The sequence below is a fragment of the Lepisosteus oculatus genome, chromosome 10 (genome assembly GCF_040954835.1).
Source record: "Lepisosteus oculatus isolate fLepOcu1 chromosome 10, fLepOcu1.hap2, whole genome shotgun sequence".
Classification (NCBI taxonomy): Eukaryota; Metazoa; Chordata; class Actinopteri; order Semionotiformes; family Lepisosteidae; genus Lepisosteus; species Lepisosteus oculatus.
Window position 1 is genome coordinate 37726193 of NC_090705.1, and position 18019 is coordinate 37744211.

Consider the following 18019-nt stretch of genomic DNA (forward strand, 5'->3'; position numbering starts at 1 on the left):
CTTTGTGATGCCCTGTTGCTTTTATTGTTTCTTATTTCCTTAAACTGCCGAAGTTATTTCAACACATCAACATATGACTGCTAAGGAACAAAATCCTTCTCTCACTGAAGAAGCAATATATCAAAGGATGGTGCCTGTTTTTGAATCAGTAGTAATGCCTCTCTCATTTATCTGAAATAAAAAGTGTATTGCTGTGCAGTCATATCCACAGGTAATGTTTCATATTTTACAATGCTAATGATGTTGGAGTTATAAGAAGAAAAATAGCTACAGCCATCCGTATATTTTCACGTCTTGCTGTTAATCATGCTCATAGAAGGATGCAATAAATTACATGGTCATGCAGGAGGGAAAAAATAAATGAAGAAACCTGGATTAACCCAAATGTATGCAAACAAAATCCATCAAACTGTTTCTTTTACCCAAATGTTCAACGGTTTTAAAAAAAAAACTTGCTGTCATTGAATGTCAATTAAGAATAAACAAATTTAGTTTGTGCTTTTTTACTTTGCTATTCTGACAACAGGGCAGCAACATTTCTGTAATGAAACAAATACAACTATTACAACCATTTCTTGAGCTACTCATCCTGGCTTCAGACACAAACTCTATTACTAATTTCTGTTAGCACGTATTTATCCAGAGTGCAATGCATAAAAAGGCATTTACATGAGGTAAATTAACAATCATGTACATAAAACAAGTTAATTAAATGACAAATGTGGCTTAAACATGAAGTGCATGCAATGCCAATAAAAATGCCCTTTTTGCACATTGGTTGTCATCAATCTTGGATTCTTGAATGCTCATGACAGAAGGGGCATATAATAATACATAGTCATATCTGTTGTGCTTTTTTATTTTCATATATGTACTTATTTAAAATTTGCTTTCTTACAGGACTTGCCGACATGCAAATTTGCTGCAAATTAAAATAAATAACTAAGACATAGCAGATGTTTAGGGTAAGAACAACAAATAGCTGACAAAGTTTTAAGGTGTAATGTGTATGAACTCTGAAACAGCAAGTAATATGTAGAACTGTTGCACAATGCAAGTATATTAGTAAAATCTGTAAAATGTCAAACTGGCTCATATCTATAGTCAACAGAAAAAAAATCCACTAGAACCATCTCTGTGGAAAGCACTGTCATCGGGATGAGTTGTCACATCAAGGTCCTCTCAACCCTCCGGGAGATAAAATGTTAAAATGTTCACATAGCATTTTGGTCCTTCTGACATATATCAAAACAAATAGACTGTAATTGCACCCTTTCAGAAGACAGAAAACATTTGACGCTCACTAATGAAAAGAAGGTAACTATTCCTTATCATTGGATTTTTGATGTCTTGTTTTTTTTTTCCATCACACTTCGGGAATTACCTTTGATTTCACAATGTATCTCTTTTTCTGACGATGATGGTTGAAAGTACAGTATTGCTCCTTATTTGCTGAACCTTTTGTTCTGCCTCTGCCGACTTCTAACTTGTTGGTTTCCATCGAGACTTGATTGATCTGATTGATAGCAAACATAAGCTGTCTATTCAGCTGACATCTTCATGCCTACTATCTTTCACCAGCCAGAGAAGAAGACAGAAAATTTCCCTGTGGAGGCATTTTTGAAAGCCTCTTGACAGAGTTTGAAAATCCCTTATTACAGTAATTGAAACAAGTTTCTAGGCTTCCTTCCATTGATTCATATCTGAGCAAACTCCTCTGTTCTTTGATCCACACAATTAGCTTTAGGAGTTATTTCTTCTCAGTAGTAGGCAGTATTATTTGATATACTGTATCATTGTCTCTGGGTGTCTCGATTAAGCTGCAATTGAAAACCAGTGCAGCAGCACTTCCAGAAGGGGCATCAGTGAGAAAAATAATCTACTCAAGGCGATTGAAGTTGAATTGTATGCTTTCCAGGATGAATCAATTACACAGTACAAAGGAAGGGACTGGTAGTGTTGTCCATTTCTTCATTTTATCAGTGAGAATGGCTTTCCATGTTGCTATTGCATCCATATGTCCAGTGGAGCATATTTCTCTAAAACATATTGAGCCACCACAGTCATGCATGGATTGTCATTTCTTAATTTCTTTTGTGACTAGTGGTTCTTATAGGTTAGAAAGTATTAGAAATGTACAGAAAAATAATAAACTACAAAGAAAATAAGTCTCAAGAATATTGGTGTAATTATATCTCAACCATTCCTTCATATCTCAGAAATCAAGGATGGTTTGGCCTTCTCCATACTGGGTGAGGAGACAAGTCACCATTGAAAGTGGTATTGGTAGACCAGCATTGCACTATTATTACACTGTGTTAATGAAGGTGTTATGTTATGCACATTAAATTGACATACTGTATGTTCATAAAATATTCTATATTTAATTGTATTATTTCTCTCACACAGCATGACCTAACCACACACAGCCACATGTCTTAAAGTGAAAACAACTTACATGGAGTGCAGTGTTAAAATAAGTATTTAAAATATTTTCACTGTACTTTTATAGAATCTTTTAGATGATACATAAACAGTACTTAAAAGACAGCTAAACCCACAGATGATACCAAAATGTATGATGAATTTTGTTGTGAAATTGTAGTTGTATGATATATCTGTTTACAATGGAAAAAATGTTGAGCAAACGTAACAGTTATTATAGTGAAAGGAAAGTGTTCTTGAATGATTACCAAAATAATGATTTGAAAGAGGAAACTAAATTGGATTATTATTCTCCTCTTATAAAGTTCATAATTTACCATATGTGAAGATTTTAACTTGTTTCTTATTCTCAGTCTATTGTCTGGTATTATCTTATGTAATAGTCTCAGATACTGTATGTCTTCCTGTTGACTGATCTATAATACTGTACATCTATTTTGATGCACGGCAAAAACCTAGATTTTTTTGCATTCCAGGTTTTTATTTGACAAACACCATTTAATCTATACGGATTTATGGGTCTTTAATCCAGAATCACTATAGTTGGGTGCTGTCTTATCTTTCTGTTGTATCTTAAATTCTGGAAAATGAAAACTGCATTGCTTTAAACAGTAAATCATAATATTTCTAGAGCTATAGTAGCCAAAATATCAGAGCTCAATGTTTTGCAGTCAAGTAAAAAAAGACTAATACAATGAACTAACTCTAAAAGATCAAACACTATATTCAAATTAAAAAGAAAGACATTGCACACATCAAAACAATATTTCACCACATACAAAGTACCATGTAGCTTCAAGGAAAGCAGATGTCACAAACATTGCTGTTCCCATCTAATTTCTTTTACAGTACTCTTAATAAGCATATTTAAGCCAGCATTGTTCTGTTGGCAGACTTCTGTCTTCATGCAAAGACAGAGAAACCCTGAAGTAGATGAAGTCTCTGTGGTCATTTCGTCTGACCAAGAAATCTCCTTTTAGACTTAGGTCTAAGGCTGACTCAAACTTGGCTTTGCTTTTAACCCACATCTTTCCAACCCCAGGCGTCTACAATGAACCACTACATCATTTGGATGCTGGTGGTAGTATTGATGATGGCCATTTAGTGACCAACTGGACTGCACAATGTACAATCCCTGTCATAATAATTACAGTTCTACATGTTGTTGGGGCACGAAAGATGATAGAGTTATAAAGTTTAAATAAAAAGCTTTCTTTGATATTGTAGTGGGTTGCTGCAGGAAATGATTGAACCATAAAATAGACTCATACACTGTGTGATCTGGGTGTAACTGTAAATGGGATGGTGTAGTATCTTCTGTATGGAACATAAATAACTATAGACAGGGGGTATTCTAACCTATTCTTTTTCAACATATTCAAACGTAAAAAATTTATCCTGTTTTGTAAATTATGTCAAATAAACAAACATATCAGAAAGCAAGTTGGATACTGTGTTTTCATACACAGCAAGATACTGCAGTAATGACAATAGGGAACTTAAAATTGCTCGTTAAGGAATGGAATCACTTAACAACTTACCTTAAAGATGTTGCTTGAATTTGTTGGGAATAATAATACAAAGCAAACACATTGTTAACAAACGTTAGTATTTATTCAAGTAGAATATCAATATTCTAATATTAAAATAAATATTAGAAAGAGAATTATCTTCAGTGCACTTAAACCACAAATTAATGAAACAGCAACTGGAATGAAGGCAGATATTAATTTCTGCTTTTAATGGCCTCCTGGCCTATATTAAGGATTGGTTGAAGATTTCTGATCTAAAGAAGGACAAGTTATACGACAGAGGTACAATGGAAACATTAAGAGCAATTGGACAAAAATATTTCACTATGTAATGTGAAACTATTAAATACAATCACTATGTGATGGAGAAAGCCAAGGCTTTTTACTCTCTTCTGGCTGTGAAAAGTGGTCACACCTGGCTCAATTACCTGATTAGTGCCTTGTGGGACTGGAATGCCACTGGAGGGAAAGAACTGATGTGATTGGTCTAGTTGGTGATTCCACATACCACAGAATCAACATAGGGTATATTAGTACCCAGGAGGGAGCTGGATGGGGGTTTGTGTTCCCTGCAGTTCAGGGACACTGTCTAGGTTTAGTGTCAGTTCTTACTGGTATTGACAACATTCATTAAACATTGTGAACCTGTCCTTGTGTTTTATTGTTGTTACATTTTACCAGTTATGCTTGGTACTGCATTCAATACAAAATCAAGTACCCTGGCAAACTAATTAACATTCAGAGAGTCTAGATACATCACTTTGCAAAAGCTGCTTCTTTGAAATAACAGATTTGTTTTTTATTTAATGTCTTTCAGAGCTTGAATATTCAAATAAGACCTTTAAGTGTAAGATGTTATAAGAAACTGCCAGCAAAAATAAAAGAGAAAAACTTAATATATTGTGTACTGTAAATATTTAGACCTGTGAACTCAGTGTTTGGTGGAAACATGTTTGGCACCAATTACAGCCTATATGATTTTGTGAAGTTGCTAAGAAGTTAGTCTTGTACAAAGCTTTGCGTAGCAGCTTGATGTAACTTTTTGCCCATTCTCATAAATCCTATTGAGAACTTTAGGGTTTAAGTGAGGATTTTGACTGGGACACTGAACATTCCCCTTTCTTATTCTTAGCCTCACACTTTTATAGCACTGGGCTTGTGCTTTAGATCATTGTGCTGCTGAACATTGAATGCATGTCCCAGTTTTAGGTTTTCTAGTGCTTTGCTCTATCTATGTTGCTATCAGTCTTGAGAAGTTAAAGACTTACACAAAAAAGCTTACAAGTCCTTTCTCATAAGAAGCAGAACTATATGCAGTAAAGTTGTCACCACTATGCTTGACAGTGTGGATGGTGCTGACTGAGGGATACATTATGTTGGGTTTACATCAGATGTAACACTATGAGTTTAGACCAAAAAGTTCAAATTTTTTGTCTAGTCTGATTATAAAACCTTTTACCACATTCACTGTATCACTTAGGTGCTTTGTAGCAAACCCTATGCAGTATTTGAGGCATTTAATATTTTCTTTTTTCAATTCCATAGAAGCCCCCTTTATGAAATCGCCATCTATCGTGAGATGACTTTAATGATCATCGTCACCATGCTCAAGGAGATATTAAAGGTCTTTGAAATGGTTTTAAACCCTTTGCCTGCTCTGTGCTTTTATACAACTCTGTCTATCCCTGAAGTCTGAAAGCTACTGAATCTTTATTGTTGCATTTTTACTTGGAATTTACCGTCCTTACAGAGACAGGTGTATTTATTCTGAAATTATTCAACCTCTGTTATTGCAAAGAATCAACTTATGGTGTGACTTGGACACCTAATTTAATTTCTGTTTGCCCCAAAAAAGGATTTAAGTACTTGTGCAATCATGGCTTCTCCATTTTTCTTTCACTATATCTATATTTGTTTTCTTTGAATATGTGGAGTGGGTTATGTACAGTATATATGAATGTCACCTGTTCAATAACACCTGGAAATATTTATACAGTATATATAGAATATCACTGTCTATTAGTTTATTAGGAGATTTTGTGTTTAAAATGTTTAGTAACTGGCCCATGCCAAACTTCAACATTGCCCACGAATTGCAAAAATGGAAAGAGTCCAAGCATCCCAGCTTGGTTGGTCATGGGTTTCCTTTTTACCATGCTGGGGCTATCATTGATAAAGCCTAGCAAAAAATGACTTTATATACAGTACCAAATCCTCTGATCCCCTTAAGACAGTTTTGGCCACCAAGAATCCTAGTTTCTCACACACAAGAGCCCTGGCTTCCATGCACATTGCAGAACCACAAGCTATTTACCCCACCTGTATTTTGCAGCCGGTTTATGTAAGACTTTAGAGCATGCAGTTTTTCTCCATACTGGTTAAATCTGGTTAAATTTATGTAGTCTCTGTTTTGGCAATATTATACCATGATGTTGGCAATATTTTACAGAATGAAATAAAAGTAAGGTGGCTATTTGTAAAACATCACCTTAACAAAACAATATCATCTTTAAGGCCTGAAAAATATATGTAAGTACAAATTATTCAAGTACAGAAACTACATTGCTTAGTGACAAAAAAGCTTAAAAAAACAAAGAAATTAAACACTGAATACTGTACTCCTTTCATTTTGACTTTCGCACATTTATTGTCATCTATAATCCTATAGTGGTTTAACTGAATGGCATAGGAGCTGCAAATCATTCCTTATACTTAAAAAAGGGAGTGAGACCATTGGGTTTTCAAATATTATTCTGTTAAAAAGATTACAGTTTAGATCTTTGATTATAGGTACTGTATAACTATAGAATATAAATAAGAATCTGGAATAAATTACAAATTTGGATCAATGCTGTTTTTTCTATTTATATTGTATTGTACTTGGAGAAGGTGTATCTCAGATAAGTTAAAGTATTGACTGAATATATTACTATTCTGAAAAAGTAGAGAACAAGAAGGATAAGTGGTTAACTTTCAAGTTAATGGCTAGTTTTGTTTTAAAAGCTAAATGGTCTGGAACACAAAATGCATTGAACACTTCTTATTATCAATGCTTTGTGTCTAACGCCAATACTTACACCAAACAAAAACACATTTTGTATTTGTTTTGTTTTGGAGATGCAGTTTGCTAAATGTGCAAAATGAAAGTACTGTACAACCTAAATTCTGTATAATAAAAGGAAAGTTAAGTATGTCTGTACATTTATGGATGGAAATAAATCTTCATAGGACAGGAAACTTCGACTTTTAACTGGTGATGGATCAACAGTATTGGGCAGAAAGAAGCTGTCTTTAAGGAGATCCAGGCCTTATATCTTCTACTATAGATAAACTGCCCATTGTGCAGCTAATAGATTACATACTGTAGGCTGTTTGCACACTGTGAAAATTCGTGCTCCCAAACTTTCTATCGCTTAAAAAAAATAGCATAATGATGGTGCCTTTGCTATTATTGCTTTAGAATGTTGATTTACCCAATTCATATGAATTACACCACTGCATATAAAGAGGCTAAAATTATCATCTTTTTTTCAATTTTTGTTTTAGATTTTGTCCTTTATATTATCAAAGTTATGTCTGTATTTGACATTTTATATAGTTTTTTTTATAAAAGGGCTTTGAAAAATCTTTTTTTTAAAAAGCCCCAGATCTCTGTTGAGCAAACACCTTTGGGCTGCAAACTGACCAGCCTAAAATTACAGTAAGTACTATATAAGAAGGGTTTTATGAACCTCTGCTCTTTGTAGCTTACTGGGCAAATCTGCAGCACAAGAGTGTCTGAAGATTTTAAATAGTAAACAGCACAAATATCACAGTTTAACCCAAATTAAATAGTTAAAATAAATTTAATAAAGTTAAATAATTTTTTGAAGTACTTTTTCTTCATAAAACATTAAGTGACCACATGGATATTGTACATGCAAATAACATTTTTTTATGTTAGTGTAGTGCAGTGTAGAGTCACAAAAAGTTTGGTTGGATTTTGTCTAAGCAAATGCAAATAATACAAATAACGTGCCACTCATTATGAAAATTGCAGAAGCTGTCAATTTAAAAGCAAAATGAAATGCAGCAGAAGGTATGTAATGTTTATTTTAAGTATTGTAACTCCAGGAGGAACTTTCTGTGAGAATATGCAAGAAAGTTTTTGAGCATTTTGTTAAAGCTCCTATTTGCCAGGCGTACACTACACTTGTATCACTCGGCACACAGCTGTGGGAAAATATGCTCATTATCATAGAAAATCACTGTATAATGTGTGCTGTGATTGAGAAACGCACACCAGCAACAGCCGTGCAGATGTGGGCTTTTGTTGGAGCTGGAAGTGTCTAGTCTTTCCTAATTCACCTCACTGTACTTAAAATCCCCCATTTTAGCTATCTGTTTACACTGATACAGGAGGCAGGGGGAATCACCAGTTTTGATCCATCTCTGATGGAGAAAAAATAAAGATAACTTTTTATCTTTCAAATGGACAGTACACACAGATAGTTGCTTTTGTTACATACTGTAGAATGGTATCAACTCAGAGGTTCTGTATTACAATAGTTAATGTTAATTGAATTATTACTTCTTTTTTTCCTTTTTTACCCATGTTGGCACCTACCTCTTGAATGTTTTTGGAGGCTGTTTTTTTTTTCCTTTTCTTCTCTGATGGCTATTCATTGTTGCATTGAAGTGATTTGTTTAGGAAATTTTACTAGGGGAATTTTGATATGTAGTAGCTGGTGCTACTACAGTACATATCATTAGAGCAATGGTATGGGGCTAGAGTATGGGATATGGGGAAAGAGGCTCACATTTGTGGTCCCTTCTTTTGCGTAGGTTGTCCTGATTGGAGAAAGTGGAGTGCAGTAGTACATTGTCATTGTTTCTTATTTCATTGAGAAGCTGCTGTGTGTTTTTCTTTTTTAATCATGACATTATTTCTTGACAATGTATTTGGTTTCTGATATGCATGAATAATATTTATATTCTGTCCTGGAATCTATACAGGTTGATCTTTCCCACTAACTGTGCTAGTTATTTAGATTTGCTGTTGCATTTATATTACGATATCCACCTTCCTCTTCCAAAAGTACACACTCCATGCTAAAAAACTCCCATCTCCAGAACTCCCTTCTCTCTGCTTCAAAAATCTGTGCTCTCTCTACCCTTCCATTGCACCCTAACCTATCATCACTTTGAAGCATGTTGTTGCAAAGTTTTGGTTTCAAAGCTCATGTTTAACAGGCACTGGTCATCTTTTTCATAAAAAGTGAACACTAATGCATGACCACAATATGGCAGTGCAATACTTGATCGAGAATAAATAAATGTAACACATTTCAAATGATTAACATGAGTTCTGACCTGAATGATTAAGCTGGCATGAATGGCAAAGGGTCATTTTATGACATGATTTAAGAAATTAAATTACAGAAACTGGAGTGCCATGTGTGAGCTGTCCAGAAAATCTTCATTCTCATTCTCCGGTCTCCAAACACATTATGACAGTCTAATGTTTCATTCAATGAACGTAAACTAGGCGAATACTTTTGATGAAACAATTTCCTCAGCAACAGAAGCAGCACATACAAATCTGTAAAGTGATTTTAACTGATGAGGTACAATGAAGAAGGGGGGTTAGGGAGGGACTATGGCATTTTGTTAATTAGAATCTGTACCTGGTACAGGAGGCTCGTTCAAAGAAAATGTTTGTAGATTTGTTAATAAGCATTACTACAGTATAGCTATTTGCCCTGCATTGCTAAAAAAAGGGAATGTACTCTAAAGTGTCTTAAAGGCAAATGTTTGAAAAACAGTGATAATACAGTTCAAAATATTGCCTTCAACATTGAATGCACATGCGTATTAACAAATAAAGCCCAAATATTTGGGGTATTCCTGACTCTTACCCCAGCTGAACCTGAAACCACTCTCATTGAGATCACCATCCAACACAACATTTCCAATAGTAGAATACTTATCCAAAACCTGAATTTTACCTGTGTTAATATATTCTCTTTAGTATGGAGTGCTTGCTTAACCATTTCAGAAGATTATTTTGTTTCAGTGAAGTACATTTTGCACTCCAATGAGTGGAAGATTGCATTAATTTTTTAAAGAAATTCTTAACCCTAACCCTAACCTGGTGCAAACCCAAAGCTAGGGTTAGGGTTAGGATTCCTGCAAAACGTAGATACTTTTTGAGGTCATGGCAGTGTTCTAGGACAGAAATGATATTTAGGAAAAGTGTTCTTTCAGTGATATCTCTGGAATTTTTTTTTCTCCCATTTATAGCTATTTGCCCTGCATTGCTCAAAAAGGGAATGTTGCCTATATTGTCCAAAAGTCAAATGTTTGACAGAAAGTGATAATACAGTTCAAAATCATGCCTTTGGCATGGAATGCACATGCATTTTAACAAATATAGCCCAAATATTTGGAGTATTTCTGACTCTTACCCAAGTTGAACCTGAAACCATGCTCATTGAGATCACCATCCAACACAACATTTCCAATAGTAGAATACTTGTCCAAAACCTGAATTTTATCCTTGTTAATACATTCTCTTTAGTATGGAGTGCTTGCTTAACCATTTCAGAAGATTATTTTGTCTCAGTGAAGTACATTTTACACTCCAATGAGTGGAAGATTGCATTAATTTTTTGAAGAAATTCTAACCCTAACCCTAACCTGGTGCAAACCCAAAGCTAGGGTTAGGGTTAGGATTCCTGCAAAACGTAAATATTTTTTGAGGTCATGGCAGTGTTCTAGGACAAAAATGATATTTAGGAAAAGTGTTCTTTCAATTATATCTCTAGAATTTTTTTTCTCCCATTTATACCTATTTGACCTGAATTGGTGAAAAAAGGAATGTTGCTTATATTGTCCTAAAGGCAAGAGTTTGACATAAATTGATAATACAGTTCAAAATCATGCGTTTGGCATGGACTGCACATGGATATTAACAAATAAAGCCCAAATTTAGTGGCATTTGTGACTCTTACCCCAGTTGAACCTGAAACCATGCTCATTGAGGTCACCATCAAACACAACATTTCCAATAGTAGAATATTTGTCCAAAACCTAAATTTTACCCTTGTTAATAGATTCCCTTTAGTATGGAGTGCTTGCTTAACCATTTCAGAAGATTATTTTGTTTCAGTGAAGTACATTTTGCACTCCAATGAGTGGAAGATTGCATTAATTTTTTGAAGAAATTCTAACTCTAACCCTAACCTGGTGCAAACCCAAAGCTAGGGTTAGGGTTAGGATTCCTGCAAAACGTAGATACTTTTTGAGGTCATGGCAGTGTTCTAGGACAGAAATGATATTAAGGAAAAGTGTTCTTTCAGTGATATCTCTGGAATTTTTTTTTCTCCCATTTATAGCTATTTGCCCTGCATTGCTCAAAAAGGGAATGTTGCCTATATTGTCCAAAAGTCAAATGTTTGACAGAAAGTGATAATACAGTTCAAAATCATGCCTTTGGCATGGAATGCACATGCATTTTAACAAATATAGCCCAAATATTTGGAGTATTTCTGACTCTTACCCAAGTTGAACCTGAAACCATGCTCATTGAGATCACCATCCAACACAACATTTCCAATAGTAGAATACTTGTCCAAAACCTGAATTTTATCCTTGTTAATACATTCTCTTTAGTATGGAGTGCTTGCTTAACCATTTCAGAAGATTATTTTGTCTCAGTGACGTACATTTTGCACTACAATGAGTGGAAGATTGCATTAATTTTTTGAAGAAATTCTAACTCTAACTCTAACCTGGTGCAAACCCAAAGCTAGGGTTAGGGTTAGGATTCCTGCAAAACGTAAATATTTTTTGAGGTCATGGCAGTGTTCTAGGACAAAAATGATATTTAGGAAAAGTGTTCTTTCAGTGATATCTCTGGAATTTTTTTTTCTCCCATTTATAGCTATTTGCCCTGCATTGCTCAAAAAGGGAATGTTGCCTATATTGTCCAAAAGTCAAATGTTTGACAGAAAGTGATAATACAGTTCAAAATCATGCCTTTGGCATGGAATGCACATGCATTTTAACAAATATAGCCCAAATATTTGGAGTATTTCTGACTCTTACCCAAGTTGAACCTGAAACCATGCTCATTGAGATCACCATCCAACACAACATTTCCAATAGTAGAATACTTGTCCAAAACCTGAATTTTATCCTTGTTAATACATTCTCTTTAGTATGGAGTGCTTGCTTAACCATTTCAGAAGATTATTTTGTCTCAGTGAAGTACATTTTGCACTCCAATGAGTGGAAGATTGCATTAATTTTTTGAAGAAATTCTAACTCTAACCCTAACCTGGTGCAAACCCAAAGCTAGGGTTAGGGTTAGGATTCCTGCAAAACGTAAATATTTTTTGAGGTCATGGCAGTGTTCTAGGACAAAAATGATATTTAGGAAAAGTGTTCTTTCAATTATATCTCTAGAATTTTTTTTTCTCCCATATACAGTGTAAGGCAACCTCATTTTGTGCAGAAAACTAAATAAAAGATGCTTTAATTGTATTGCAAAGGAATTTTTCAATATTTATATTGGAACCAGGGGGTGATAAACTAAAGAGATTGGCATATTTGGTAAATAATATGTTTTTGAAAAAAAATGTTTTTGTTTTAGTTTAAGCCCTACAATGTCCGAATCAGATTTTTATTTTCTCCAATCCAAATTCCTGTATTCGTTTGACTTAAATATTTATTTTGGGTACATCCCGTGAAATCTGTCATGAATCGTATGCATGACTGATCAAAGTTGACGATGATGAATGTCCTATTGCTGGCATCTACAGCACAGAGAAATTATATGTCTGATCTGGGTGTGGTGAATATATGGCATTTGTTTACCCCTCAGCCAAATTACTTTTTTTCCGGCTGCAAATAAATCATACCCCAGAAACAGCCATTTTTTTGCCTCAGAATCTTTTATTTTACTGTGGTACAGAATATGGAGAAACTAAATGCCGACTTTTAAGGTTAAGTCTCTCATTTTATTAGGGACAGTCAAAGATAATTCTGTTCTTGCCACTGGTCCCCATTTCCTTCATCCCAAACAACAAGTCTTTTCCCTTTTACCCTTTCCTCTTGCTGAGTCGGTAACTCCAGCATTGTCCATCTGACACCACTGTCATCTCCCAAACAATGCAGCCAACGAACGCCTTACATTTGTTCTTTTATAATGTTAGGCACAGGTATCATCAGAACCCTCATAATTTCCTGGCGTTTTTCATTTTAGAAACCAATACAGAAAATACTCTTGTTTGCAGTATTATATAAATGGTATCATACAATGAAATACAAGCGTACAAGAATTATGCTGGATGGTAGTGCTACAGACCTACTGATCAGGGATTTTAATCCCAGTTTTCAGCAAAGCAGTAGTAGAAGAGGTTAAAATTGGGTTTCTTTAACTAACTAAATTAAATCTTAAACACATGTGTGCACCCCTTTATTAGTCTAAGTGTTTATTGAAAATGGATGGATGACTAGAAATACACATGGAACAAATTTTGATATTTTCCATACTTTAGAAATTGATAGGCATTGTACCAAAACCTTTTCAATATTAGTCTGTTATAGTATAAATATTAAACAAAAGACTTATGTCACTGCAAATATAAAAAGAACATGAAACTACATATTTCAAATTGGTACAAAATTCATAATTCTGTTTGTTAAATTAAGTACAGAAAGCACTCTTCCTAATGTATTCCATCAAGATGTTTATGGATTTTTAAAAACAAATGTTTCCAAAGTAAATTGATTTTCTGCTCTTATCTTGGAGGAACGTTTAGCCTGAGCATGTTCCTTTGAAGTATTTTTTTTTAGTAAAAGAACATATTAAAACAAAAGTATTCCACCATAAAATATGAAATTGTGGTATATCTTGTGCTGCTGGCAAAAATCTGTTTATGATTACATGTGCATCTTCATTGCCAAATTGAGACCACAGCAAAAAAGTTTATACTTTATGTATATAAATTACTGCTTCGTTGATCACATTGCTTTTTTTGTACCAGGATTAAAAGAATGAATTTAATATCCTTCTATTTGACAATTACAGATTTACCACAAAAGTAACCTGAAAATGACCTCTGTGGGACACAACTGCGAAGTGCTTTAACATAAAGTCGAGTTTATCACTAAGGCTTATAATAAAACTGTCTTGATTCTGAAACACAACTTCCTAAATCTAATAGTACAGAAATCTGCTGCTCAGTTTAATATAATAATGGACATATTTGACAGCTGGAAGGCTGAAAGTATGTGCAGCATGTACAGAAAGAGGACTAGAATATTTAGAGATCGTAGTTGAACAAAAAAAGACCCGCGAATGGAAAAAAACATGAAACAAAATCTAATCAAAATGATCATATTTTACAAAGTGTGAAGTGTTGCTTAATGAAACAAACTGACAACAGTTGTCAGTAGCTTTGAATCCTGAGAAGTGCAGCAGTAGAGAAAAATACCTTATATTGACATTCTCCTCAACCTTGTCCCTAAACTAAATATTTGCTACTTTGTGTATCCATGAAACCACATTAACGAAGATCATGAAGATTTTCTAAAATTATATCATCAATATTAGAAAGTTGAAGACAAGATTTTACAATGCTGTATTGCACATACTGTGTTTAGAAATAAATAGACGCACCACAAACCACAAATGTATAAGGATTTATATTTATTTGTCTTGAAAAGAATCAAGTGTTTAATCATATTAAGTCGTAACCTTGTACTTGACTTATACTAGACTGTTGTCATCATACTTGATGCAATCTAAATATATTTTACTGGTCAAAAGTTTAGCAGCTCAGAATTATATATAGCTTGTTCTTGAAGATAATATGACTCACAGGCAGGTAACTCCTGATTGGCGTAATAAACACTTGAATGTGAACAATTTGGTCAACAAAGAGAATGTTCATGTTGTCTCTGTAGATGTAGATACATACCCTGTACAACTTAAAAATACCTTAGTAAGTAATCAATAAAAGGAGGCATTTAAAAGAGATAACTGACATTTTTGTGTAGAAAATGTAGAAGAACTGGTTGTTCTTCAAAGAATTGATGATGCTGTGGTATAATGATACTGTACTGTATATAATACCTTGGTATCATTTTCTGATATATAGTAAGAACAAAGAAGAAAGGTGGGTGCCAGAAAAGACTATCACAATGTTATTGGAAAATTAGGTAAAATTAAACATATGGCATTCATAGACATTATGGTGTAATCCCTATTTTTAATCTCTAAATTTATATGCGAAAAAGGAATCTAAAAGAGCCTAAAGAGGTCTTTATCTCCATAAAAGTGTCCATATATAAGTAATGCAGCCAGATAAATGAAGATCATAAATGAAAACCATGATAAAATATCAATAATATAATAGTAATAAGCATATAAATAAATTAAACATAATAAAATATTTGCAGAATATTTGCCTTAGAGACTAAGGTGTTCCTGACAGCAGGTGAGTGTATTCTGGGTTCACATAAATTACATATTCAATTTGAATATCGATAACTGAGTTTTGTTCCATCTTTGCTTATTGTTTTATAACCAGGAAAGTGGTCAATTTAGATTGTACCTCAGACGTTCCCTCTGGGAGCACAACATAGAAATTTGAAAGCAGTATCCTCATCATTCAGAAAGTCTCTACTGGGATACTGTTATCCACCTCTGACCTCATTCTGCATCCTTAGGCTGCTATAACAGTGAAGAACACTACTGGACATTACCTATCTTGCAAGCTTTGGAAGGGTGGAGTTAATATTCACAGATATCTGACATCGGTGTGAATGATATTCTGACTTTTCTCTTCACAGACATACCTAGGTACACAGTACCTTAAGGAAAGTTAATGTAGGAGTAGTGGATAAATGAAATGAGTGTATATGTTTATTTTCACAGATAATTTTATCACCTCCTAATTAGCACAGACTATCAGCTCTTTAAATCAGCTATTTAAAATGTCTGTGCACTGTATGATATAAATGCTGTGTACCCTATTCAAATAAAAAGAAGGGCTTTTCTGAAGACGTTTTCAATTTTATTTACATCTTGTGCACTGGGCAGAGGTCTAGTTCATGTCAGGGTAAAGATTTTGCAGAGTACATGCGTTACAACCTGATGGATTAAGGGCACAACAGTGGTAATGTCAGGAATTTTCAAGCGTTGTCATTAAATTCGTTCATCTCTGTATACTCGCTAGAGCTGCCATTACAACCATTCATGACAATAATGCCAATGTGGCTTTTCAGATGAAAAGAATGGAAAAAAGAAGATTCTAAACGCTTTGAATTACAGTCCCAGGCTAAAACTGATTGCACATAGATGCAAAAGAAACTGGAGGCCAGACTTCATCTTTAACTCATTATTTTTCCATGAAGAAAACCACATTCTTGGACGTCAGTGCATAGTACTGTCATTTGCCTCAGTCTCTGTTTACATTGTATTTGGTCTTAAAACATTTAAAGTAATTATGTTTGTCTGCAAATAAAAAAAATGTTAGAATAAAAGACTTGAATAACAAATGTTGGTTCAAGTAAACAAATACATCAATGACCTCTAGTTTTACAACAAACAATTCGCCGGGCTTGCCTGATATGAGGTTATTTATTATGTACGTATGGCTTCATTTTAGTTTTTTGATTACTTTTTTTCTGTCCAGATGTAGGTTTTTTTTTAAATATCAAATCTAACTGTTAGTCAATTAATTAGTAGTATAGATACTGTATCTGTAGTATACTGCATCTGTAGTGGTGTCAGGTGTTGTGGGCAATCGATAAAAGAAAATAACAGGATTGTCAGATCAAATCCATGATTTCTGATATTAAAATATAATTTGCCACTTTCAGATCAACATCAAAACAACAAAACATACATCCCCATGTATGGTCCTGGACAATTAAGTAACTAATCCAGACAGGATGGTTACCACAGCTGAAATGAATTCATGTACAGTATAAAACTAATCATTGGAGATTTGTTTCTGATGTGAATTACTGTGAGACAATTATTTTGTATATGGTTGATTATTTTGGATTTCTGATTACTTCATCATTTTTGAGTTCCCTTAATAAAGGAGAATACTGTTATCCTATCACTTGAACCTTTGAATTCTGTTCTTAGAAGAATCAGTGGCTAAAATGCACAACTCTATGTCCCTTTAAGGTCTTTCATTTCTTTCATTTTGCATGGAAGCAGTGCCTAACAAAAAACACCAACCAAAAGACCTTTGTATTGCATTAGCCAATTGGCATCAGTAACTGATGTGTTACTAGACATTGATACACAATACACTACCTGCCATTGATGAGAACATACAGTATGCAAAATGAATGCAGAATAAAGATTGTGCTGTAGGTTAATATATGACTGAGATAGTAATATACTGTAATAATTTTTAACAATATCAGTTTAATTTAGAGGTATGTATTTGCATGTTTTGTTTAAGATTTGGTTTTTGGACAAAAAATATCTAATATATGGTGTGATTTATGACATTTTTGTAGAGTGAAAACGTGTATTTTGTGTTGTAAATTACTGCAAGTAATTTAATGTTAAAAAAATTCAATAGTAAAGAATAACTCAAATATTAATAGTTGTATTTTTAAAGTAAATGGTTTATTTATCTAATTAGGTGCATTTGGAATATGAACATGATATATTTACATATTGTGAGCAGTATGATTTCATAGTATGATAGTTATACATTGCTTTGCACATGTTGCATTTTCAGTGATTTCCTAGATACCATTTTCATTTTAGAATTGTAAAATATGTTCATTCAAGTACAAAAACAGGTTGTAAAAAAGTTGTATTAATATGTTTAGTGTAATATATAATTGTGGACAAGAAAAACCTAAATATATTTCAACTACACTTCTTCTAGTGACTCATTTGTTAGGAAATAATGAAATGTTTATTTTAAAGAAGTGGCTACATTTACAGATTGGAAAGTTAAACACATTCCACATTTGTAACTGCACTGGTAAATGTTTTGGGTTCTTGAGAGTCTCCTTCC